Genomic DNA, 27168 nt, shown 5'->3' on the forward strand with positions numbered 1-27168 from the left:
CGGCCGGGCCGGGCCTGCGGGCGGCGGGAGGCCCGCGGCGCGAGAGAAAGAGGACATTGTGTCCCCCGCCGCGCCCGCGGGGCCGCGGCCCCGGCGCTCCGGCCCCGGACGGCGCCGCGGCCCTGAGGGAAGAGGCGGAAGCCGCCGCCGCCCCCCGCCCCCCGCCGGCCGGCCCGCCCGTCGCCTCGCGGGGCCCGTCCCGGGGGCGCCGTCCCCTCGGCGTCCGCCCCTGTCAGGCGCGGGGCTCGCGGGCCGCCCCCGCGCCCGGCCGGCGTCCCGCGCCCTCCCCGCCCCTCAGCCTTTCCCGCCTCTCCGCGTCGGCCGCGGCCGGCGGGGGGCTCGCCCGGGGCGCCCCTTCTCCGGGCGGCTGCGCCCCGAACGCTGCGGCGCGGGAGCCCCTCCCCGCGGGGCGCTGCGGGGACCGCGGGGCGCGTCCGCCCAGAAGCGAGGCGCCCCGCGCGCCGGGGGCAGGGCCGGGGGGACCCCGCGGCCCCCGGGAAGAGGCGCCGGCGTCGAGGAGCCGCGGGGTCCCCTTGGGCGGCTCGGCCGGTCCCTGCCGGGGCGGGCGGGCGGGCGGGCGGGAGGCCGCGGGGCCCGCGCACAGGTGGCCGGCGGGGCCGCTCCCGGCCTGAGGTGACGGCTCCGCCGCTGCTGCTTTTTATTTTTTTATCTTAGCAGCAGAGTTTCAGCTCTCGGCTTTAACTCGTGCTGAAGGGCGCCCGGGCTCACAGGGATGCTGCTGGAAACAGGATTTGGAAACTTTCTTTGGGTTTCCTGTCAGCGTGTGGGGGTGGGCAGCCCGCGCGAGGGCTTTTCCCTCAGATCCCCGCGATCTCCCGGCCTCGAGTAAGCGTGAAATCAGCCCCCCCCCCCCGTGCCTTTCTGTCTTTAGGATTTTCTGCAGCACTTTTTTGTTGTTTGGAAATAATATTTGTGGTTTTTTTTTGGTTAAGTTCTCTTTTGGTCTGGTGTGGCAGTGAGTCTGGCTGGAGTCACATGTCACCTCACGGTCTGGCTGCTGAAGAGTTTTGGGGATCTTGAGGCGCCGCACGCGGTCGGGGAGGCACTTGGTGTGGGTTGAATGATTGCAAAAGTGTGTGAGGATGCTGTGGCTTCCATCCTTTTGCGATGCAGCTGCTGTTAGGCTGTTGCATTTCACTTTCAGTTTGTAAAGGAGCGCTTCTTAACCTTTTCTAGGCCACTGTCACCTTTGGGAATATGCTGCAGTGTGTAGACGGTCTCTCGAGAAAATGTCACTGTGATTTGTGCACAAAGTGTTGCATTCCGTTCCAGAGACCCTCCGAAGCTGATCGTGAAGTCCAATCCCAAAAGTGAACCGGAACCCCTGAGCATTATTCAGTTCCTTGTTAAAATGGCTCGGGAACATTTGTTCGCCTGTGTAGCCGCAGGAATGAGTGTCTGCACTTACACAATAAACTTTGGGGTTTGAGGAACAAGATTGAAAAAGAACTGTTACAACAATTTTCTGGGGGAAAGTTCTCATTGTCGGTCAGTTTTAAACTAATACGCGGATGGCTTCCAAGAAGTAAAGATGATCAGTCAATTTTTTGACAACTGAAAATCATAATCGTGACTGATAGGTGATTTTTATTGTGCACATTCCTCCTTAGCAATGTGATAGGTACTTGAAAATGTTCACGAATCAGACTTGATTTTTCTTGTTCTCTTCCTAGTATGTTTATATGCTTGGCTTTTCATGAAGCGAATAGTTATTGTATCACCATTCATTATTTAACAAGTACTTTTTGAAGGCATAGTCTGTAAATAAAACCAGGCCCTTGCTGCCATAGAATTTATGTTCTAATCAGGAGAGATGGACCATAACCAGGTAAAATACCGAATATGTCAGATGATAAGAGCTATTCCCTGAAGGGTAGTCAGGAAAAACTTGAGACTGGAGACCTGAAGAAAAGGAAAGATGTGCCCTCTCTTGGGGAAGAAGGTTACAGGCAGAGAGCACCCCAAGTGTGAAGACCTCCTCAGTATACTTGGCCCCTCTGAGAAAAACTTGGAGACAGAAAGCAGGAGGGACAGTGAGATAACTTGAGGTTAGAGAAGTAACTGGGGCTGCTATCAGGCCTTGTCGGCCATAGTAAGGACTGTGGATTTGTTTTCCTTTGAATAAGATGGGGAGCCATTGGAGAGTTTTGCGTAGAAGAGAGACCTGTTCTGCTCAAGTTTGTGAGGATCATTGTGGCTACTGTTGGAGCAAGAGTGGAAGCTGGAAGACCAATCAGGAGGTTCCTCTTCATTGCAGTCTCCCTCTGTAATTTAAAATAGTCCACCTGCCTTTTCTACTATGCTGGTGGGCATATAGGTAGTTTCCTTTCTCCCCCTAATAAAACAACAGTGAAAATTGAACATTTCCGTGTATGCAACATTTTTCCCCCTTCGAAATATTTTCTTGGGGCTGATTTTTAGAAGGAATATGTATTTAATCAGTGTATGGATAGACTTGTCTTCTTGATGTAGCTATGATTTTCTTCAAAGAAGTTGTGTTACAGAGACAAGGACAGTTACTGATTTTAAGTGTCATGGCAGTGTCACTCGCATTGAGTATTATTATTTATACTTAAAATTAAGTTATCTTTTAGATTGTTAGATCAAATTTTCCAATAGCTTGACCATAGAGTCATGTGTTAGCAACAGGGGGACAGAGATGCATTAGACAGGGCCTCTGCCCTTAAGGATGCACATTCTGTTGTGGTTGTAGTCTAATAGTTAAAAATCTCCAGACCTTACCAGTGTTACTGTTACCCATGAACTTGGTTTGCATATAGTTGGTGAACTTTTCTATAAAATAGGTTTGTACTCAAGCCTCTGGTTTGGTTTTTGTTTTTTGTACTGATAATTCTTTTTTCTTACAAAGGGATTTTTTAAATTGGTATCTGTATTTAATTTGTTATGTATGTCTTTAGAATCCTACAACTGTGACAGCCCCATGTTTTGTACTTCGCAGTAAATTATGCAACTAGTACTTAGTTGAGGACTCTCAGAGTTGAATTTTTAAATTGTTGTAATTCTTTATAGTTATTCAAAACACAGAGACTATTGTTTCTGTTAAATAAGGTCAGCATTGGATCTTTGAAATTTTGTGGCTTATATGGGAGAATGATACCAGTCTGTTTTGATAGAAATTCATACCACTGTGAGGGCGTTGCTCAGCATTTCTGCCCCTCAAATCTGGGTGACTTAATTTGGCCTGAACTGGAACTCCGACATCCATAAGGTGAGGGGGTTAAACTAATTGAGTTACCTACAAGCACCTAACACCATGTCTGACACAGGTTAGGAGTCCAGCAAATGTTCATTGAACTTAAAATTCTCTTATTTTAAATATTTGATAACTCATATTTAGATGTAAAAATAACTGGAGTTTTCATATCTTAATGTTGTGGCAAGTTTAGAATTGCAAACATAAACTTCTTTCACCTGATGTACCTTTTTAAATTAAATTCAGCAGTTTAGAAAGTTGTGGTGGCATATTTTCAAGTATTTTCTGCTCATTCTGATGTCATATCATATAGTTTATGACTTAAGGCCTCATTCACATCTTATGGAAATGATTAGTGTTAAACATAAAAATACTTGTTTTCATAGGAAGCAGAGATAGCTACAATTTCCCTTTTTTGTGCTTGAAATTTGGAGAGTACAAGCAGCTTTTATGTACTTTTTTGATCTTCCATATACAGAGGTATTAGCCTTTTCACATGCTGAATTTTTGTAATACGTTTTTATGGGTTTGCACTGAGCAACACACTCCCTCCAATTCCCTTGGCACACAGCTTTGAGATGACTGGTTAAGAGGGCAGATTGTTTCAAAGTTAAATGATCCAGATGAGTATTGAACTTAAAAGCTTCGCTTATCATGGTGTTCTGATCAACAGAGCAGTTCAACGGAGAACTATGCCATGCTCTCATTTCCGCTTAAAAATAGGCCTTTTAGAGGAAGAAGGTACACATATACACTGATAAAAAAAGGAAATTGTGTGTGAGGATTAATGTGGAGTTGAAACAAGAACTAGTGTACTTTTATAAGTGTTCTAAAAATAATCCTTTTACTATAATTTTCAAAAATATATACACAGAAGACTAAATATATTCTAGCAGATGAGCCAATCATTAGCCAAGTTAATGCCTTCTTTAAGCTCCTAATGACTTACTTATTTAAGCTGTATAGATTTAAGTTAGATTTATCTGGAAAAAATTGCTTTGCATATCCAGTTTTCCCAGATAAGAAATAAGTTTCCTACCTGTAGCCTATTTAATTTACATTGATAGAAAGTGGTTCACATTTGAAATTAAATATGTTATCCTATGTTTAGTTTTGGAATATAATTAAATCAGATCATATTTCATAAAAATAGCAACGTACTGAATTGTGCATATAGAAAAACGGATTAACTAAAGCTTAAACTATCTTACTTTGAACTCACAAAGTATACTTTACTGATTTAGTATGTACACTATAACGTTCATGGTTGTTTGCACTGCCATGTTATACTCACTGGTTGTAAAAAAATAATTTTGCTCAGGATAAAACTGTTGATTTAGTTTCCAGTGATAAAAGTGTAAAGCTGGAGACACAAAAAACTGGATACAACTGTTTCCTTGGACAAATCCCAAAGGCAGCTTGTAAGATTCTAAGTTAGTAGTAGGAAATTCTCTTATTGTAAACTAAACATTTCAGATCTCTCAGATGTGTAATCAGGAGAGTAAGTTCACTCACTGTATTTTCAGTGATATTTTTAAATTCATTTATAAATAGGATCATTCTGTTGTAGGCGAGTTGGCTGTATTATAGAACATTAAGCAAGCAATCATAACTTAATTATTTTAGCAGTTGAAATTTACACTGATCTTTGGACTTCATGTAGTTTTCAGCAACCTGCCCAAATTTTGATGTTTTTTGAACTACCTTTTAAGTGTCACTGTATACTTATGAAAAAGTCATATAATTCATTAGTAGATTTTGGATTTAGTCATTGGGCAGATGTTTAAGTGACCCAATATTAGGTTCCTTGATAGAAACTGAGATACAAAACTGTAGTTTCTACCTCAAGGAATTTATAGTTTAGTAATTTATTTTGCTTGCCAGAACCTGACATATCTTTATAAATGTTGCATTTTTATGTATAGTAAAAATAGAATGATATTCATTCTCTAAGTAAAATCTATATTTTAAGTTTTTCCTTAGTCACCCAGTAACTATTTCTGTGATCTTATTTTCCACCAGCCTTTTAGTATTAGAGCATGATGATTTCCCAGTTTAAAATGTAGTAAAATAAAAGTTGTTTGTTCTACTGCCTATTATACTTCAGTTCCAAAACGTGTGTGTGTGTGTGTGTGTGTGTATGTGTAAGTGTGTAAGTATAAATTGCTTTTCTGCATATATGCCACATAGTAGGGCAGTTTTTTTCCTGGTTTAGTTAGCAGTTTTATTTATTAAATTTTTCTTTTTATGCCATGTTTACTATAAGAAGATATTTGGAGGTCAGCTTAGTATTCTTTTCTACATTGATTAAAATCATCCTGTGCCTCTAAAGTTAAAAAAAATTGTGCGTGTAAACAAAATGCATCAGTGTGCATTTTTAGTGCATATTAGTAGGTTGTCAGCTTAATTTCCTCCCCCTTCTAGATCTGATTATGATGTGCTTATAAGGCAACAACATTAAATTTAGTTAAATCACAAAAAGTGGATAGTTTTTCAGTTTTTCCATTTTGCATGTTTTGAGTTGGATCAACTGAACATTTACTATTATGTATAAACAGTAAATGTGAGTGCTAAAGAAATTGGAAAGAAAACAAGCTTGATGTTTCCTTGCACTTGGAAATGTAATTTCTATTCTAAGTAGTAATGCCCTTATTAGGTTCAGGATCATTTTCATTTTTACAACTACTTTAAACATTTTTTTCTTGTTTAAAGTAATTCATGTTCCATTGTGGCAAATTTTGAAAATAACATAGCTAAATGTGGAATTAAAAATGACCCATACACCTATCACCCAGAGATAATGGCCATTAGCATTTGAATGTACTTTTTTTTTGTTGTTTTCTTGCATGTACAGATATTTTTATTTAAATAAATGGAATTAAACTTATATGGGCTGTCTTGTTCCTTTTCCTCTCTGAACAGGATGTTCGTCTCCTAGTGTTGAACTTTTAAGTTGATTCTTTATAATATTACTATTTTAAGTAACACTGGGGCAAACATTTTTGTACATTTATCTTTGATTGCATCTCTGTGTTTTTTTTTTTTTTTTTTCTTCCTTTAGGATAGATTCCCAGAAGTGGGATAACTGGATCAGAGGGTGGTTACCCTGTGTATAAGAGTGTGTGTCTCACTGCACCTTCAATGGCATTGAGTAGGTCAGTTTTTACAATCTTTGCCAATTTGATAGATATGTTACCAATCTTGGGTGGTAATTGCAAATTCCTTATATTATTAATAATTTGTAAAGCCATCAGAGTATATGATTAGTGACTTGTTGAAAAAGTTGGTTGGAATGAATTTCTTAGAAAATATTTTAGGTAAAGTTACAAAAAGATACTCCTTGAAGATACAATTTGAGCACTGTTCTTTTATTGGAAAGAAATAGTACTTTAATGGTCTCCTTTTATGAAAATGACAAACATGAGAAAACTTATACTGTGTAGCAAGTAAAAATATTAAGTAAAATTAAATTATTTCAAATAGGCAAGATGGGGTAGTCACATAGTTCAGACTGGGGAAAAAAACAGCAACACTTAGTTTTAGTGCAAAGACACTGGCGTTAGGCAGCCTGGGCTCCAATCCTTGCTCTGCCGCTTACTAAGTACATCGTGTAAGGCGACTTACTGAATGTATAATTTGAGGTAACTTATTAAATATATGATTTGATGTTTCTGAGCTTTGGCTCTCTCGTCTTTAAAAGAAGTAGTAATACCTCATACTTTCAAGATTGTTGAGAGGATTAGAAATAATGTGTAAAGACTGCTTGGCACATAGTAGGTATTTAATAAAAGCTATTGTTAAAAAAATGTTTTTGCCAGTTTTGGAGGGTGGGGTAAGAAATATCATTTGTGTGTCCTTGTTTACATGAGTAAACGCAGAGATGCGAAAGGGCCTCAAGCCAGGGCAGCTGGAGGGGAGTGGTGGACATTCCTCATGGTGGGGAGGGAGGAGTTAAGATCAAAAGTTAAGGACATGTCAGAGACAAGAGAATGACTTAATAGAAATCTAGGCTGTGTCATTGGGAAATATGGCGATAAGACCATAAGTACTGTTTGTGGCTCAACTTTGGAAGACTTTGAAAACTAGGTTGAGAAGTGTAGACTTTATTTAGGAGTACAGGAAGTTTTGATATGAGGGAAATGACCCTATCAGAGTATTTGTCTTCTGGAAGATGAATCCAGCTACAGAATACAGAATGAGTCAAGGAAGTAGGAGACTGAAGACAAAGAGCCTGGTTTAATAACAAAGGTAAGGCAAGATCTGAAGATTTCATGGAAAACAAGGAAAGGCTTTAGGGGGACTTGTTGGGAGTCACTGTAAGGAAGATCTCTGGATCTCCTGGTGTATCTAGATGAAATTCAAATGAAAGAGTCTCAGTTTAAGAGCTAGTCTACATGAGTTAGGCAAACTCTGAGAAAAGGTAGACTCAGTACACTCTGTTTGTCACTACCTCTTTTTGAAAATTGAGTGGTAAAAGATTACTGTTATTTCATCTGTGCAAAGCATGTGCTTCTGCTATTTCTTTGACATACATAGTTTGCAGAAATCTTTCATATTTAATATTTTGAGTTCTTAGTTTACTGGGAATTCTTACTAGTAGACATTGTATTTTTGAAAGTATTATTGTGAAATTATTTTGCATGTAGTTTTTTCACTGTTCATGAATGTTGTTGGACTTCTGTCACTTCTGTGAGCAAATGTGAAGAGTGAAGCGTGAACTTCATGATTGTTAATATAGAGGATAGTGAAATATGGAGCAAGGTAATGTAGGAAATAGACTGTATGATCTTTTGAAAAAGTACTACGTTAGTACTTCTGTCCTTCTTTCCCCCTTAATTTCTTAATTAAAAGGAAAATGAATAATGTCATTCACATTCATTCTAGTACTTGGCTCTAGTTCTACTCAGTTGTACTTTCTGCTTGGCTGACTGAATAAGATGGAAGCAAGTTCACCAGAAGATTGATATTCTGTCCTTTGACTGATGAGTAAACTCACCTGAGCAGTGAACTATCTGCTTACTGTCTTTTTTTAGTATTATCATTGGAGAAAAGCAACCTTCAATTAAAAAAAACAAAAAACACCACAGGCTTGTGATTCTTTCAAGGTATTTACGTGTTCTTAGCCAATGAGTTGTCATATCTTAATGCTTCTTTCAGTTTTCAAGTTTTTTCTAAACTCAGAAATAATGTCATTATTTAGCTATTTTTATTCAAATCTCTGCTCTTTAAGAGTCCTTGAAAACATTTTTAAATTAATAAGCATTTATAGCGTATTACATCGGGTATTGTATGTGTGTGTTAGATTTTATAAATATTGTGTTTTTATATGTGGAATTGCAAAAGCCCATCCATTCCAGCTGATTGATACTTGGTTAACTGCAATGATTTAATGTCACAAACTAAGATTCCTGATGAGTATATTTTGAATTGAAGATATTTCTGTCTGTCAGCAGAAGTCAGAACTAGTCATTCTTAAAGACTGATCACAACCTGTATCTCAGAACAGGATCTTTTTGGTTTGGGTCACTCTGTTACTGTGGCGGCGGTTATGGCTTTCGTGTCGGTATGTCTTACATTTTTAGAGCCTGCTTGCATCTTGGCAAAAAAATAAGTATAGCAACTCATGGTATACTATTACAAGAAAATTTATAATTTTATGTCAGTTATACCTCAATAAAACTAAATTAAGAAGAAAATTCATTCAGTTTTTGTATGAGATGGCATGAAGTGTGAAACTTGAATAGACTTACAGTCTTCTATCCCAAAGAATTGAAATGAAAGGAAATAAAGCCTGTTTGAATAGGATATCCAAAGAACTTTTTTAAAAATTCCTTTTTTAAATTAGGGATTTTGAATGCTCAATATAAATTCTTTTTTTTCTTAATTATTTTGTTTTGCTTTATTTTTTTTTTAAGATTTATTTATTCATACAAGCACTGGGTACAGTCAGAGGCACGGGAGGGTGAGAGAACTCTCCAGAGCCAGAGCAGAGAGCAGAACAGGCAGACTGACGAAGTACACTGCTGAGGGGAGCAGCGGGCAGCAGGAGAGGTCTGCGAGCCACGTGGGACCCTCTCCCGGCAGCCGGGGGATCAAACAGGAGCTGCAGAGGCTGTGGGCAGCCCCGCAACCCAGCACTCAACCGCTGCGCCACCGGGGGAGGCCCTCAATATAAATTCTTGACTAAGAAGTCAGAATCCTTCCCCAGAGTAATCTTAAAACAGTTTGGGTAGTCCATCAACAAATAATTATTGCGTGATTGTTTGGGTGCCTGCTACTGTTCTAGTAATTGGAGATAGAACTGTGAATAAGACTTGCTGTCATAGAACTCTATACCAATGGGGAGTGGTGGTATTAGAAAGAAAGAGTAAATAAGTAAGTGAGCAAGATAATTTCAGAGGTCATGGATACCATGAAGAAACTATAATAAGATGAAGTGATAGATGAACGAAGAGAGTTAGATATTGAGATGATGACACTGAATGTGAGACCTGAATGGTCAAAATCCAACTATGTGATGATCTTCAAGAAGAGTGAACCAGTCAGGGGACCCAGTTTGGTGCAAAAACCCTAAAATAGGAAGCTACTAGTCATGTCTGAGAGGGCTGTTACAGTAAGGTGAGAAGACACTGATAAGGTTAGCAAGTCACAAGTCACATAAGCCTGTGATGGATTTGGATTTGAATTTTGTTCTTAGAAATACAAAGGCAAGACACAGTATACCACTACCCACTTCTGTGGACAAATAAATTGGAAATGTAATGACACTGGCTTAAAACAGATCTGTAGAGTAACCAGTATGAACACTAAGCAAAGAAAATCTCAAATTTATAGTACATAGATTATGTTTTTCTCAAGGGTTTACAGAAAATCATTTATACTGTTATTAAAAAAAACTTGTGAAAATTGTATGTTTGCTCTCTGTGGATTTATACTAGTGAAATACTGTGTGTCTTTGCTTTAACCAACGCTTGTATTGACTCAAATCCTTGACGCTAATTACTACAACTCATTCATTGTGTTGATTTGCAGGTCGTTAGTAAAATAAAATATTCGTGCTTGTATCCCATTTAATCTCCCCAACAAATGTGTGAAATGCATATTTTCATTGTCCATTTTTTTACGGATGACAAAACTCAAATTGTTTAATTGTGGAGAGTTACACAGCTCTAATTATAGAGGATAATACTGACAGCAAACTTTCAGAAGAGCCACCACAGTACAAAGCACAAAACAGGTGACCAATAAATATCTGTACCTTGCTTGCATGCAAACTTGAGTGAGTGAGTGAATGATTAAGTGAATGAGTTTAAGTTTAGAGTTTTTTAAATGAACCTTACTTATAAGAATGGATGCCAAAGGGGTGAGAGTAGATGTAGAGAATTGGGAGGATAAAAGAGACTTTGAGTGGCAGGATGAGAAAGGGAAAGGATTTTGATACAGAATGTGACCTTGGGGAATGGATACACGAGGGAGTTGCTTGCTGGATTGCGGAAAAGAAATTTATTTTCACAAGAAATGAAGTTGATGAAATGAAGACTGTGGGAACATCAGTTGATGTTGAAGATGTTGAATGGGTAGAAAGAACACCTTGGGTTAGATCTGGTGGCTTATGGGGACCTTCAGAGAGGATGTGATGAATCTCACCTTTTGTGACAGTATCACTGCTTCTTGAAGTATAGGATCTGTCTTGTTGGTTTGAGGTGAAAGTACCAATAAACCTAGATAGGAAGAAGGTTGCTTTTGTGAAGAAGGAACATATTTTACCATTTGCTTTGGGTTGTTTGAGACTGAGGTTATAATATGACAGATTTATGAAAGCTAACCCTACAGATACTTTTGTTCTTGGTATTCTCAAAGTGCCCTTTGTTTTGTCTTCTCCACCTCCCCCACCCCCCAAGATTTCTGTGACAGCTTTTAGACTGCTCTTCTATTGTATCCTGCTATTCTTCATTTTGATCATATTATCAGTTTAATAATTACTTACATCAACCCTGGTATGAAATTTTCTTGCTTCAGAAAATTGTTTATATAAAGAACAAATAGCAGTTTGCTCTGTAGATATGTATATATAAAAATTGAGGTGGATGAAACATTTTAAAATTTATTTAGAAATATCAGATTAACTTAAAAACCACGGGCAGCTGAATTTGCAAGGTCGGTCTTATGTCTCAGGCCCACCTTTATTTGTATGTTTAGATTTTCAAATGTTAGATTATTTTGATGGTGCTTCTTTTACATTCAAAGGTAAGCCTGAGACTTCGGTAACTCAGATGTGGTCAAATAGTACACTCCTTTTTAAAAAAAGTTCTTGTGATTTTTAAATACTGAGTTTCACAGGACAAACATTTGTAAAATACCTTTGCATTTTAAATAAATGTTTCATGACTTTTAATTAGTACTCAGCTATCACAAGTTTTACATTGGCACGTGACAGCGTTGTAATTCACAAACCAACCAAAATCTGCAGTTGAAACCATGGACAGCATGGTTTTTTTAGGTGATTTAGGATTTTAGATGATTTAGTCATTCTGTTATTCCCTTTATGCTTTAGACAGAAACTACTGTCATCAACAGAACAAGCTTGAGATCGTGTCACCACTCAGTACCATCTGCTTGCCTGTGTATATAAGCAATAGTAGGCCTTAGACACTGGATAAAAAGAATCATTGCTTTGTGTCGTTCTTAGCTGTTCCTGCTTAGTTTCAAGTGTACTGGGCTGTGCTAGTGTCTACAGTGAATTGTCACATTTTTTATCTGTTTTTGCAGTCCTGACTTTCATTGCTATGTGTTTAACATCTTCTGTGTATTAACATGGACATGTGAAGTTTTTTAATAGTACAAAGAATATTAATCAATAAAATTTTTAAATGATTTTTTTAACATTCAGATACTTGCAAGAAAGAACTCTCTATGAAGGACCGTTTCATCTCCAGATGAGATTTTAACAGAATAAAAACTATTTTAGTCCTACAAGCAAGCCAAGGATTTCTAGAAAATCAGTCATGTAGTTGGATTTGTTTGTGCTGTTTTTAGAAAAGTCTCCTATTGTTAAATGAGAAAAAGCAGATTGTCAGTCTTTAACATTATATAATTTCAGTTCTTTTTTTTGCAAAATGACAATTCATTTGTAGAAGATAGGCTTAAAAGGAAACACCAAAAGGATAGAACTTGTTATCTTGAAGTTGGCATTACAGGTGATTTTTATTTTCCTCTTTAAACCTTTTATTTTCTCTATATGTTCATTTACTCAGAAGATAAAGGTTCTAAAACGAATTCTTTAGAGAATATGAAATTAATATAATTTTAAAGATGAAAATTTCTAGCGTAAAATGAGTTAGATCCTTTACAAATGAATTGATAGATAGAGTGCATTCCTGAGATGGGTTTATATGATGATGAAGTCTGTACTTTAAAACTATAAACATAACTAGGTTGCCATTTTTATTTGTACTGTTGATATCACGACATGGGAGACTTGTTTCATTCTTTTAACTGGGGTTTGCTTCAGTCACATCCATTTATGTACTGGTTTATGGATAATTGTTTAGTTACAGAATTTAAACTCACCTATATAATTGTTATGAAAAATCTCACTTTGAACATTTGGTCATTTGAAAATGTTTTTGTGGTTTCAGGCAAAACACTTGGTCAAAGTTAGTACCTAGCAGGTATTACTTTACCTCTTCCCAGTTTTTTCCTTTGTGAAATGGAAAAAGAACAGTTCCTTTGTTAGACTTAGTGTGAGAATTAAACAAGTATATCTGACATACAAAAATCACTCAGTATCATTGCTATTGTTATTATCACTATTTCTAAAAGATGGCATTGATGTCTCCAAGAAATTAAATTTTGGCATTTGTAGTTTGGCATTTCAGGCCCAGAGTATTTAACACGGGACATTTGTAATCTGGTATAGGCAAAATTTTGAAACCTGCATACTCTCAGGCTCCTGTGCCAAATAAGTATATTAACTGGAAAAATGAATATAACTGACAGCACCCAGTTTTTATTACCCAGCAGTGATTGTTGTTCCCTACTTGTTTAACTTTGATCATAGAATTAAAAACTGTTTCTTTGTGAGTAATGGTACCCTGAGAAAACCCGTGGTTAATGCTCAGTTTTGCAGATTGAACTAAAGTGAGTTTATTTTAGTGGCAAAGTTTATGAATATTATTTATTTCTTTCATATTCTTCACAGTATCTTGTACGCAGTAGAGAATGAGTAAGAAGGTCTGTTTGACAGTTTGTGAAGAAATTTGAATCTTCTAGTATCTTTAAGTTAGAAAGGATTTCTAGATTTTGGGACTCATTACTTTTACTTTTATCACTTCATCGCATCATTGAAAAATTTTCTTAGACCAAATTAAAATATATCTGTTGGGATTTCTTATTTTTATAGAGTGGTGTAAATGTGCCTCGTTTAAGGAAACCCATTACCCCACCCATAGAAATACTGACTATTAGCTCTGCAGTGGGGCCAAGGAGTCTGTTGATTCTTCTCCTGGTGACCCAAGATGATTCTGATGCAAGGCTTTTTCTCTCTTTCTTTGTGTATTTTTATTTTACTATTATATGTAAAAAGAGAGTCTTTTATTTTTCAGGCTTGGGAGTACAGGAATAAATTTTATGTTTAATAATGACAATATGTTTTAACTTTCAACTTTTTAATAGTTATTATTCCTCCCTCCCCAGTCTTTTTAGATATTTTTTCCCAATTGTCCCCTTGATAAAATTTGAAGACCAGTGATATACTATATATTTGTTTATATTGTATATATCCACACCTTATATACTAAAAGAGTAGAAATAAATTTATCCCTCAAGAACTACTTTTCACTACTTGAGGATGATATTATTCTTTTGAAGATGTATGCAATAAACTAAAAACTCTTCATTTTACCTCCCAGCCTGTTAACATTTCAGTATATATCTTTCCCAGTGGCTTTCAATGCATATATATTTTTTTTCCTTAAAAAATGAGCTCACATTCATAATATTTCATACTACCCTTTAAAAATGTAGATTTTTTCATGAAAAATATTTTAATAGTATATCTAAGTAATTTAAGTACATAGTATTCCATTATGTGAAGTTGCCATCGTTTCTTTACATGATTCCCAATAGTTTTCAATCTTTTAGTTATAAATGCTAAATAAAGCTGCCTTATTCTAAGACAAACAGTTTTATATAGGTGTTCTGTGTTTTAAAAAAGAATGGACTGAACTTTTAATTGTGACAAATTGCTTTTTGGCCTAAGGTATTTTGGTCATCTTTTCATGCTGCAATGTATAATTCTACCTCATTAAAAATTTTTATTGAAGTAAGATTGCATTATAACGTTATGTAAGTTTCAGGTGTATATTGAAAATCAACGTGTTCACCTGTAGATCTGTATCATCTTTAAAGACAATATTTTGTAGTGATGTACAGTAATTTATTCATTTTTCTATTGAAGGGCCTTTTGTTTTCTGCCTTTTTGTTTTTGACATTCATCTTTCTTTAGTTTTCCTATGTCATAAATCCCCATTTATGGTGGAATTACTGTGTCATTTTAAGAATTGGAAGTATTTTATATGCTTGAATCTCTTTTTGGTCTTTCTCTTCCTTTTCATTACTTTTTTGCCTATCTGAAATTGATAATAGATTTTGATTACTATAACTTCATAGCATTACACATTTATAAACTGGAAATACAAAATGTTACTAAGTAGGCAGATACTCTGTATATATTTTCAGATTACATGTCACAGTTTAAATTTGGCTAGACAAGTGTATTTGTACTTTAACTAGATGAAACAAATGCAGATTATTGAGATTTTTAGGCTTGAACTTTGAGTGCTTGGCAGTAATTTGCAACTGTAAAAGCACCGCTAAAGTTGCAAAGTGAACAGATAAGTTGTTGAGCTGAGCTTTCTGGGAACACATGGAACCACATTTCTGTCAGATATGCCTTTTAATCTTTAGTTTATTGATTGAACTATATTGGACATATTTTTAAAAAATATTTATTTATACAAGAGCTGGGGTACAGGCCAGATGTGCGGGAGGGTGAGAGGATTCACCAGAGACAGAGTAGAGAACAGAACAGGCAGACTGGCTGAAATGCACTGCTGTGGGGAGCAGCGGGCGAGACAGGAGAGGTCTGCTGTGCCATGTGGCTATTTCCCAGGCCGGCCGGGATTGAACCCACACGGCAGAGGCTGTGGACAGCTTCACAGCACTGCACTCAGCCACCTGCTCCACCAGGGAGGCCCTATATTGGACATATTCTACCTCTGCTATCTAGCTTTGTATTCCTTTCAAAAGGAGATATATTCATGCTCTTTTTACATTTCTAGCAAAGTGCTTATTTTAAATTTCTCATTCTTTGTTGCTTCTACTAATTTTTAGTTGCTTTAGACAAAAATCACATTTTAGATTTTACTTTTTTAATATACCATGCAAGAACAGGACTACACAAGGAAAAGCAGCCTGCTTTCCACTTGATTAAATGAAGAACCCAGAGCAAGGTGTACCTCTATCACGAGCCTAAGCTAGGTGTGCTAACAACTCAGTTCTAACAAAGGCGACTCAGTAAGCAGCCTTTCTGAATTGTCTAGGTTTTGAATATCATTTATTATATGTTTATGATTAGTGTTTATCCTAGTGGTGAGTGTAATACTCCTAGGAGATTTAAACTGTGATTTTGTCTATTGAGGCTTACCATTTAACCAGATTGGAGATTTTATTTTTGGTGCAAAATTTAACTTAAGCATTTTATTAATATACATGAAACTGGATTCTTAGAATCCCGGCTGCAAATAAATGACCACCTGTATGACCACTCATGCTTTATACCTTTGGCCAAGCCCTTTTGATTGCTTGGATACTGCCATACCCACCCCTATTAGTACTACTTTGTTTTCTCAAGTCAGAAGCCATATTTAAAATTTCAGATCTATTTTAAATAATAGTTCATATAAGGAGACTATTTGATTTTAACTAAATGCTTTGTCAGGTTATTATAACTGATTATAATAAAATTGAGTGATAAGACATTTGTGTTTGTAAGACACATTGTTCTCATTATTTAAAATATTTTTCCTTTACACTAAGTATTGTGATAAATTAGTACCAGTAAATACTTTAATTGCCATCTGGTAGAAAAGATTTTTTCCATGGGTTTGCAAAATACATATCTACACTTCACATAGAAGTTGGGAGAATTTATATTTTGTATTCTGAGAAAAGTAAATTTGTTTTTAGGAAAGTATTAGGTAATTTTTATAAGTGCATTATGTAACTAATATCCTGTTTGAAGATAATTAATCCCTGAAAATCCTTTTATATACCAGGTTTTTTAAATTTATATTTAACTAAAAAAGTTATACATTTATAAAAAATACAGATGACAAAAGCAGATAAATTAAAAATGCAGATAAGGCAAAAATAATAGTTTGTTACATGTATCATTATAGAAATTTCCTGTTTACATGCATACATGTTTATATAGAAATATTCAGTTCTGTTTTCATGCTTACTTTTTTTTTTAATTTTTAGATGTAGAGGTGAGACATGAAGACTAGAAATGTCTTTACCAGCATGCTATGAAACTAAATAAAAATAGATTCTTCGAAGCCAAGTTTTTCAAGTTTCCCCATTTCTACCCAGACTCCTCCACTCAACTGAATTATTTTCTTTTAATCACTACTCTTCTCTTTCCTTGAAAGGAGAATAGTGTGATGGCTCTCATTCAACCCTTGCTTAGGGCTGTACATTAGAGTTAACTGAGGAACTTTGAGAAATACCCAACATCCAGAGATTCTTATTTAATTGGTCATGATGAGACAAGACGTGGGAGGAGAACATGTTTTTTTATCTTAGCTTACGTAGAGAAGCTTGCCTAAACTTCTGAATTCAAGTAGGTTTAGGGATTGATTGGGATTGAATCCAAGGGGGCATCTTCCTCAGTTTCCTACCTTCAAGAAGTTAGTTAGGCATTGGTCTTGGTAATCCCTCAGATTCTCTAAAGAGGGCACTGCCACCAACTTCCTCACTTATTCTAGTGTTGGTCCACCTGTGGAGTTTGTAATACTTTAATTCTAAGGAACATTGACATTTATCCTGAATAGATCAGACAAGGAGATGTGTGATAACCAGTGTGGTGTTGTGGTTAACCACACAGATTGCTAGAGCCAAACTTTCTGGGTTGTAATCCTGGTTCTGCAATTTATGTCTGTTGTGCCTAGGCAAGTTTGTTTTAGTCTCTCTGCCTCATTTATAAAATGGAAATAGTATGTGTCTCCCCCTCAAAGGAATGTTGTGAGGATTAAAAATATTAATACTGTATAGTTTTCAAAACTTTGTTTTGTACATGCTAAGTAAGTACTCAATAAATAATAGTGGGCAATTTATTCTTTTTTTTAGTATTTTCTAACATTTTATACCCTTTCCTTGCACATTCTTCTTAAAGATATGTTACTAGTTCTTCTGATAAGATAGAGCCAATGTCAGCAAATTTTTCTGCAAAGGATCAAATAATAAATAATTCAGGTTTTTAGGGCCATAGAATCATTCTCTGTTGAAATACTCAATTCTGCTGTTAATGGGCAACGGCAGTCGTCAATACTGCTTGTAAACAAATGAACATGGCTTATCTACTTTATAGACACTGCAATTTGAGTTCATATAACTTTCACATGTCATGAAGTACTGTTTTTCTTATGATTTAAGAAAATTGATCATTTAAAAATATGAAAGCCACTCTTAGCTTATTGGCCAAACAGAAACAGTGAACTAGATATGGCCTTCAGGTCAGTTTACCAAACCTTTGAACTGGAGTAAAGGAACCTGCACATCCTGACAACTGCTTTAGATACCCTTTCTTTCTTAAGCATGCTTTCCTTCTTTAATTTCTCTGTACTGTGAGGGAAACTAGAAGATGTTTATTGCTATCAGGTTCATATTTAAGAATTACGCTTACAGCTTTGCTCTTAAGCTTTTAGAATATCTGAAAGTGAACTCTTCCATGGACTCTCTTCCTCAAACAGTGACATATATAGCTGTTCTTAGGATTCTTTGGTTGCATGCAACAGAAATAGGCTTTGTCTTGTCTCAGCACTCGTCTGTAGAATGTTAATATTAGGATCTCCAGAGAAACAGACCACTAGCAGACACACACACACATGCACACGTATGTGTGGAAGCAAAGATTAATTGATTGATTTCAAGGAATTGACTATGTTTGTGGTGACTGGCAGCTCCAAAATCTATAGGGCAGGCCAACTGGAAGCATCTACATTATTATCTCCTGATTTAATGTCAACCACATTTACAAAGTACCTTCGCAGTATCTAGCAACATCTAGATTAGTCTTTGAATATATGGGTATTGTAGCCTAAATGAGTTGACACATACAACTAACCATCACATAATTTGATAAATGCTTTTCCAGTGAAGGGGCAAACAAATGGCTAAAATGATTAATTTAAGCAGAAAATTTTTATTTAAAGGATGTTGAATAATAGAATTTAAGTAAGAAATGAGCATGCAGACCTCAGGAAACCCCAAAAAGAACCAGGGTGGTTTGCAGGGGTTAACACCTAGGTAGCAAGAACGAGTAGTGTCTGTAGTGTATCACAGTCAGAATAAATCAGCTGTAAACATTTTCTCCCTTCACGTTATTTTGCTCAAGATTCAACTTCTTAGGAAATTCAGCCTGATTGATTGGCCTCGCTTGAGTTTGAGTCAGATGTTTCCTTTGCCCAATGAAGGGCAGTATGTATACCATAATTGACCTTCCCACCAAAATTACATTGAGGAAGACAAGTGTTATTTCTCGACAGAGAGCCAGGATGCTCTTACCAGAAGGAGGAGGCAGGAATATTAGACATGCAAAAATAACAGGTGTTCACTTCAACTCTTGATGTCTACCCACTTAGAGTGACAGCTGGTGAGGCCAATATGGACATGGGCCAGGTCTATGCCCTGATGATGAACTTGGGCCATATCCTGTGCAATGAACCTTTGAGGGGGCATAGACCCCATTGAGAATTTGAAGTTTTTGAACCAATATTTGGGCCCTGTTCTTCTCTCCAGAAAGTTGTGCTTTAAAAAGGTTTGTTTCTGTCTGTTTTTGCACAGCATTTCAAGAGATTGTTGTACCTTCTAAAGTCTATCCATGATTGGTGGGATGAAGGACTGCTGTCTTAACTTAAAAGGTTAAGAACTCATGGGGAAAGGGTGGTGTATAGAATGTAAGGACTTTAAACAGAGGAAGCATGATAGAACTACCTGTAAGTAAGTCATTTTGGTTATATTGGAAGATGGATTCAAGGAATGTAAGACCAGAGGCTGAAAAACAATCACAATATTACATCTCGCTCAGCTTCTGATACTTGCATCTTTGCATATCTTGATTCTCTTTAATCTCTTTGATTTCTCATGGAAGGATTTGCTATTTGGTTAAGAGATGCTCTTGCATCTCTTGGAGTGGGAAGATATTGTAATTAATACGGTGAAAAGGGTAAAAAAAATCTATAAATATTTAGGAGATGAAATGCATGACGGAAAATTTTAGAGGGAATTAGTAGAGAGCAGGTAGAAGAGTAGACCTTAAATATGAGTAGAGATAGCTTCATCGGGTAAGTGGGATTTGAAGGAAGAAGGTGATAGTTACTGGACTCCATGTGTTTATCATGAGTGGGGAGAGAGTGAGAAGTGGAACAAATGTAGGTAAGAAAATTGATGTGCACTACATAATGGTATTTCCTCCAGCAGTAAAGGATTTTAAGATTTGGTTTTGGTTGATGTATACTAGCAGATTTGGGGGGAAAACTCAGAAATACATGGAACAGAGAGGGTTGGGTAAAGAATAACCCAAACATGGTAAGGATGATTAAAAATCAAACACTTGCAGGGCCCTGCTCTGGCCTAGGCATATTTTAAGTATGCTTTAAAATACTAACTCATTTGCTCAAAATAAATGAAGTAGACGCTGTTATCCCCATGATGAAGCGGAGGCATGGAGAGGTCAAGACATTGCCTCAGATTACAAAACAAGTGAAGTGACATAATTGGACTTCAGACCCAGAAAGTTATGTTCCAAGGTCTACACTCTTAGCTATGAAGCTACAGTGATTATCCCTCTGGGAGTTTAGCTTTAGGAGGGAAGACGAGGAGTTGATAACCTGGAAGGTGAAGGGATCCAAGTGTCTGAACTTTCAGTGAGGTGGGAACCTGTCCTGTGGGATTTTCCTCAGATCACACATACACTCATGTACTTGTATACCAGGCCATGCAACAGACATGTTTCCCAACAAATCGAAAAACTTTGAGCAGAATTGCATTTTCAAGGAAACTATTGTAATATATTGGTTTCTGCAAACAGGCAGCCTCATTATATACCAGACCTTGCATAGATGTATACATAAGGTAGAATGGGAGTAGGGGAAGTGGAGGTGGGATTACTTGGTTATGTTATTGGAGAGTGGATGGAGCTGGATGATTGCAAATACTTCTCAGTGATCATTTCTGTCAACAAACAGTATTTGGAGTATGTAATGTACTCCACTGGAGCAAGTACTTTCACACATTTTAAAACAGTGACTATAAATTCCTTGGAGTGGACTTTCTTAAAGAATTCAGCCATTATTAATAAACAAATCTAAAACAAGGTTTAATTTTGAACTTAAAGTTCGAAGCCAATATTAGAACAAGTACAAGTAGGATATGTTAACTCAGCCGCTCATCTGTCACCCTGTTCTGTCATGAGATCTTCTGGGCAGTAACTCCTTTTTATCAGTTTCTTAGTAGTTGAATATGGGAAGAAAATGAGATGGTGCTCACACCTGGAATTTTTACCTTTTTCTTGCATTTTGTTTTGTTTTGCTTTTAGTTTAGAAAAAAATCTGGTAGACGGATTTCTTTTAGGAAGACAGCATAGAGTTTAGGTAAAGAGGTGGACACTGGAGTCATGTTGGCTGAATTCTGGCCCCAGCTGTGCAGGTAACTGCCTGTGACCTTTAGTAAGATGCTTTTCTTAGCCTGACTTTCTTTAGGTATATCATAAATGATAATAATGGTACCCATACCTTTTGGTCATGAAAAATCAAATGGTACAGTCCATATAAAGTACTTTGCTCAGAATATTAGATATAACCATTGCTTTTTTAATTCCCTTCTTTTCTATTAAGACTTTACTAGTGATTCTGACTTGACTTTTGAAGTTATTATTTGGTTACATTTTAGCAAACGGTTTAGTGTTAAAAAGTATATTTAATATATATATTTTTTTAGCTGGTATAAACTAAAGATGCAGAAGGAATGAATATTAGATTCCCAAGACCTGGGGAACCGGTCTGAATGCTTTTTTGCTCCTAGTTAACCTTTATGCCATTCAGAATGTGAGACCAGTTTATGCTGATTTCCATTCCTCTATTAGAAAGTCTTAAAAAACACCACAGTACATATTGATGTCATTAGAACTACTAGGAAAAAATACTAGTTATAACTATGAAGAACCAAAAAATTCTTGTGTGTGTATATCTTAATAGTGGAAACTTGGTTTTGATTTTAAATTCTTCTAACAATAGATGAGTAATATTATTTGTGTACTGCTTTTTACAAACATTAATAAACTTTGTCTCATTTGATCTTCACAATTCTGTGGAAAAGGTAGGACAGAAAACTGGGCTTCAAAGTAAGTAACCGGCCCAGAGATAAATAAATAGCGAGTTGTGTCTGCTGTTACATTCTGCTACATCAAAGAGCTTCAATGTAGAATTGCTTTCTTTTATATGATAGACCTGTTTTCAGAATGTAAAATAAAATTGTTGACTGGCTTTGCACATCTGTCTGAAGTATATCCTCTTGTTTTGGCTTTTTGACTATGTATTAATTTAGAGGAGTGGATATCAAGTTCTGCCATGGTGTATTACTGTAACTTTAATCTTTCTTGTAGCTTTAGGATTTAGAAATAGTTGATTCAGAAGTTTGTCCTTAACATACATTAGATACAAATCACTAGAAAGTGATTTTTTAAAAGATTTATTTATTTATGCATATAAGAACTGGGGTACAGGTCAGCGGTGTGGGGGATGAGAGGATTCACCAGAGAGTGTGGAACAGAACAGGCAGATTGACTAAAATACACTGCTGAGGGGAGCAGTGGGTGAGTCAGGAGAGGTCTGCTGCACCATGTGGGTAGCTCCCTAGCTGGGGATCGAACTCTGCTGCAGTGGCTGCGGACAGCTTCATAGGTTGCGTCTTAACCCCTTACGCCACCAGGGATGCCCTAGAAAGTGATTTTAATAAGTTAATTGACTGTAAATATAATTTTGATTTGAAGGGCATTGTGATAGTTTTTTCCCTCCGATTCTTAATATGTTTTTAGTCAAACTGTCCCATTTCAAAAGAAAAGTGACTTTTTTAGCTAATCATTTTAAAAATGATTATATTTTATTTATATTGTATAAAAATCTGTGGGGAGATACATATGTTGTTGTTTTAATGAGGATAGTCTTTGTGCAAGAAGCTCAGTTAAAATATTTTTAGATCCTCTGCTTAGCTTGTGTATACATAGGTTTTATATAACTCACTATGAGGGAATACACCAAAGTTGTATTCCTCACCTTGCTTTCAACAAAGTTGACACTGATACAGAAGCCAGTGCTAGTTGTGAAACAGAATAGAGGTTGCCAAACTATAAACTTGTCTTTGTATGACCCTCAAATGACATTTCATTTGTTTTTTTAAACAAGTGAAAGACATAGAATATGTAACATAGACCACATATGTCCTACAAAACATACAATATTCACTACCTGGCCCTTTACAGAAAAGTTTGCCTACTCCTGTATTAGAGGAATATATATCATTAAATTATTGAAGCAACTGGACATTAGGGAATCCGTATCAAAACCAAAATGAGATACCATTTCATACCCACTGGAATAGCTGTAATCAGAAAGTGGCCAATAGCAAGTGTTGGATATGAAGAGATTGGAATTCTTATACATTGCTAGTGGAAATGTAAAACGGTACAGGCACTGTAGAAAAACATTTTGACAGTTCCCCAAAAAGCTAACTATAGATACCACCATATGACCCAGCAATTCCATTCCTTGGTATATACCCAAGAGAATTAGAAACATGTATTCTCATAAAATTTGTACACTATGTTCATAACACCATTCGGTCATAACAGCCAAGAAGTAAAAACAACTGAAATATCCATCAAATAACATAGTATAGTCATTCGATAGAATATTATTCAGCCATAAAAATGGAAGTATTGATAACATGCTACAACATGAATAAAAAACGTAAGTGAAAGAAGTCAAACACAAAAGGTCACATATTTTGTTATTCCATTTATAGAAATGTCTAGAGTAGTCAAATCCATATTGATAAAAAAGTGGATTCTCTAGAGCATGGGGAGGAGAGGAAACAGGGAGTGACTCTTAATGGATACAGGGTCCTTCTTAAAGTAATGAAAATGTTTGTGATGGTTGTAACAGTGCTAACTTAAATAGTGCCAAGACTGGGAGACAAATCACTGTGGGTTCTTACCAGTGCGCTCACAGTTAAAAGGTACCACTCAGGCTCAGGGGGTAACACCAGCAGGGTTTATTAACATAGGGGTTATTGGGGAAAAGGAACAAGTCCCTAAGACCACAAATGGCCAGAAGTTCGAACCAAAGGTTGCTCATACCATATGGTACTGTCCTTTGATGAGTGCCTGGGGCCAGCAGCACACCAGCAAGTGGTGGACCAAGATCCACCTCACGGTGGCAAAGAAAGATGCTCACAAGTGCTGAGGTGGCACTATAGCAGCCAGTGCTGTCTATTCAAAGGCCATTGCCAAACACTGGCCCAGACAGTGCCAGAGGCAGCAGCACCAGGAGGTGGTGCTAGAGGATCAGAAACAGTAGACTGCTCTCAGAGGTAGCTGGACACAGGTCAACTGTGCTTGGCCACAGATCAGCAGTGCTGATGGTGCCAGAGTTCAGGCACTATTATTACAGCCCTTTGAGAGCTGTTGACATAAGCCAACAGCAGATAGTCCTTTTAGAGACAATGGGCACAGACCAATGATGCCAGACAGCAGGTGACGTCTGAGGCAGGGTTGGAGGGCAGGAGCATCAGGTAGTCTCCAGTTTGAGGCAGAGATCAAACGCGAAGGTCCTGGAGGTCTATAAAGTTCTCCAGGGGGTCTGGACAAGTCTTCCCAACGTGTCTGTCTGTGAAACTCTTTTCTTGGAGTCTGAATATCTGAAGGTCTTTCCCACAAGATCCCGACAAATCTGATTTTCTAGACCTCAGGAGCCTTGGCTGATATCTCCTGCCTTTCAAGCCTGATTGGTCTATTTACAATTCCAGCTGTCTGGTGCCGGTCAAACTCCAATGAGATTGGTCCATTTTACAATCCTTAATGGTCTCAAAAGTGAAGCCCCAGCCTGTGTGTTCAGGCCAACTTGTGTTGAGGTCCAGCAATCTCATATGCACTGGACTCTAGGAGGCTGCAGCCTGAGTTGGCTTCAGCGAGCCAGACACTCATCCAAGTGACCCTGATGTTGGCGTGCAGGACTGACATGCAGGCCGAACGCCAGCCCTTAAATTCGTTTACGCCCAAGGTAGAGGCAGCTGTGTGCTTCTGTTTCAGTTGTGTACAGCCATGTAAATATAATGTAAACCACTGAATTGTGTCCTTTAAAATGGTGAGTTTTCTGGTATGTGCTTTATATCTCAAAAAAAGAAAATGTAACCAGAGACTAAGAAGTAATAAAAAGGCAATGAGAGGTCAGGTAAAGAGGGAAAGACTATAGGAGTGAACTGATGGGTATAAGTTTGGTGTGGGGGCTTGAAATGCACTCCAAAGGGCATGGAGGATTTCTCTGGTAAACACAGCTACTTTTTTGTAGTTATCCCAAGTCCTCTAACATGATGATACTATTTCCTCATATTACCACCATTCCAGTATTGTTCTGCTGCCCACTAGTTGCCATCTGCTCTTAGTCATCTATCACAAGATTCATGTATTCCTTGGACATATCTGCCACCATTTAATTTCAGCAATAACTTCTGTCCATAAACTTTTTCAGCTTGGGAGAATGTACTTTACTCATGGTGTCTACTCTGTGAGCTCAAAGATGCCTCCAGATAAGTTAATATGATGAATTACATTTTTTAATTAAAAAATTGTGGTAAAATACATATGACATGAAACTTAACCATTGAAACCACCAATAAATGTGACATATTAAGTACATTCACTTTTTTGTAAAACTGTTAACACCATCTCTAGAAATTTTCATCTTCCCAAACTAAAAACTCCAGTGTTTAATCACTAAGTTCCTGTTTCCCGTCCTGCATCCCAGCCCCTGGCATCTACCATTCTACTTTCTGCCTATGAATTGCCGTTGACTGAGCTGGGTACTTAATATAGGTGAAGTCATAATTTATGTCCTTTTGCGTACTGGCTTATTTTACTTAGCTCAATGTTCTCAAGATTCATACATGTTGTAGCATGTGCTGGAATTTCCCTCCTTCGAGTCTGAAAATATTCCATGATATGTACAAATCACATTTTGTTCATCTATTGATATTATTTATCATCTGTTAATAGACACTTGCATTGCTTCCACTTTGGATCTGTTGGGAATAATACTGCTGTGAGCATGGGTGTACCACAAATGTTTGAGTACCTGCTTTCAATTCTTTTGGGTATATACCCAGAAGTGGAATTGCTGGATTGTATGATGATTCTATTTTTAATGTGGTTTTTTTTTTTAAGATTTATTTATTTACTTATTTATTTATTTATTTATTTATTTATTTATACAAGCACTGGGTACAGTCAGAAATGCGGGAGGGTGAGAGAATGAGAGAATTCACCAGAGCCAGAGTGGGAAACAGAGCAGGCAGACTGACGAAATACACTGCTGAGGGGAGCAGCGGGCTACAGGAGAGGTCTGCGTGCCATGTGGGACCCTCACCGGTGGCCGGGGATTAAATCGGTGCTGCAGAGGCTGCGGGCAGCTTCGCAGCCTAGCGCTCAACCACTGCACCACCAGGGGAGGCCCTATTTTTAATGTTTTAAGGAGCTACCATACAGTTTTCCATAGCAGATGTACTGGGTATCTTCCCACAGATAGTGAGTGCATCAGGGTTCCTTAAAGATAGTGGAAAGTCTTTAGTGTCATAACTGTAGTGTTTCGGAGGAGGGTCACTAACTTGATTAAATTTGCCTTTTTGTAAAAATCATTCCAGCTTCATTGTAGGAAAAGGATTGGAAAGGAGAAAGGATGTGGACAGATCAAATGAGAAGTTATTGAAGTAATCCAGGTGTAAACTGGTAGTGACTTAATCTACTGGTATTGAAGGCCATACAAAAGCAGTGTTTGGAACTGCTTGATATTATGAAGAAATTCATTGATTAACATGTAGTTAGCAATTCAGATCTCTTACTTGCCAGGTCAAGATCTCCATTTACAGAATCTCCATCCACTTGGTTCCATTATGAAAAAGTAGATTCAATCACCCACTTGTAATTCTTTTTCACAATAAATCCTAGAAACCCTACAAATCAATAGTTACGTGTATCTTTTTTGTATTTCTTAGCTCTAGATACAAAAATCAAAGAATCCTTAAATAAGTTAATTATTGTTATTCAGTGGCTGATTTTCAAGCCTCATCAAGTTGATTCATCTCTCATGAAAGCAAGGTTTTATATTTACATATACCTAAAATATGCTATACTATTTAATTATCAGAAACAGGTGAAGCATTTTAATTCAGCTTTCCTTTTTATTAATGAGCAAATTGAATATTAATGAGTCAAATAATTTGCCCAGGTTTGCACAACTTACAGAGCTTGGTTTTAGATCCACGTAGGCTTGCGTAAAGATAATTCCTCTTGATCACTTGTTAATTTGGGTTCATTTACCCCT

General features: G+C 37.3%; 1 protein-coding gene and 1 pseudogene across 1 annotated transcript in view; one reads left to right on the forward strand and one right to left on the reverse strand.

Moving 5' to 3' along the window:
- The first annotated feature begins 877 nt into the window (after positions 1 to 877).
- Positions 878 to 27168, forward strand: part of RAP1A (RAP1A, member of RAS oncogene family) — a 49350-nt gene continuing 23059 nt past the window's right edge. The window contains exons 1-2 of the mRNA XM_037499000.2: positions 878 to 3250; positions 6297 to 6390. The gene's annotated coding sequence lies outside the window, so the exon portion shown is untranslated. The remainder of the gene's footprint in view (positions 3251 to 6296; positions 6391 to 27168) is intronic.
- LOC119235664 (small nuclear ribonucleoprotein G-like) lies at positions 25132 to 25352 on the reverse strand (annotated as a pseudogene).

This window comes from Talpa occidentalis, unplaced genomic scaffold (assembly GCF_014898055.3).
Source record: "Talpa occidentalis isolate TD23 unplaced genomic scaffold, MPIMG_talOcc4v2.1 talOcc4.9, whole genome shotgun sequence".
Lineage (NCBI taxonomy): Eukaryota > Metazoa > Chordata > Mammalia > Eulipotyphla > Talpidae > Talpa > Talpa occidentalis.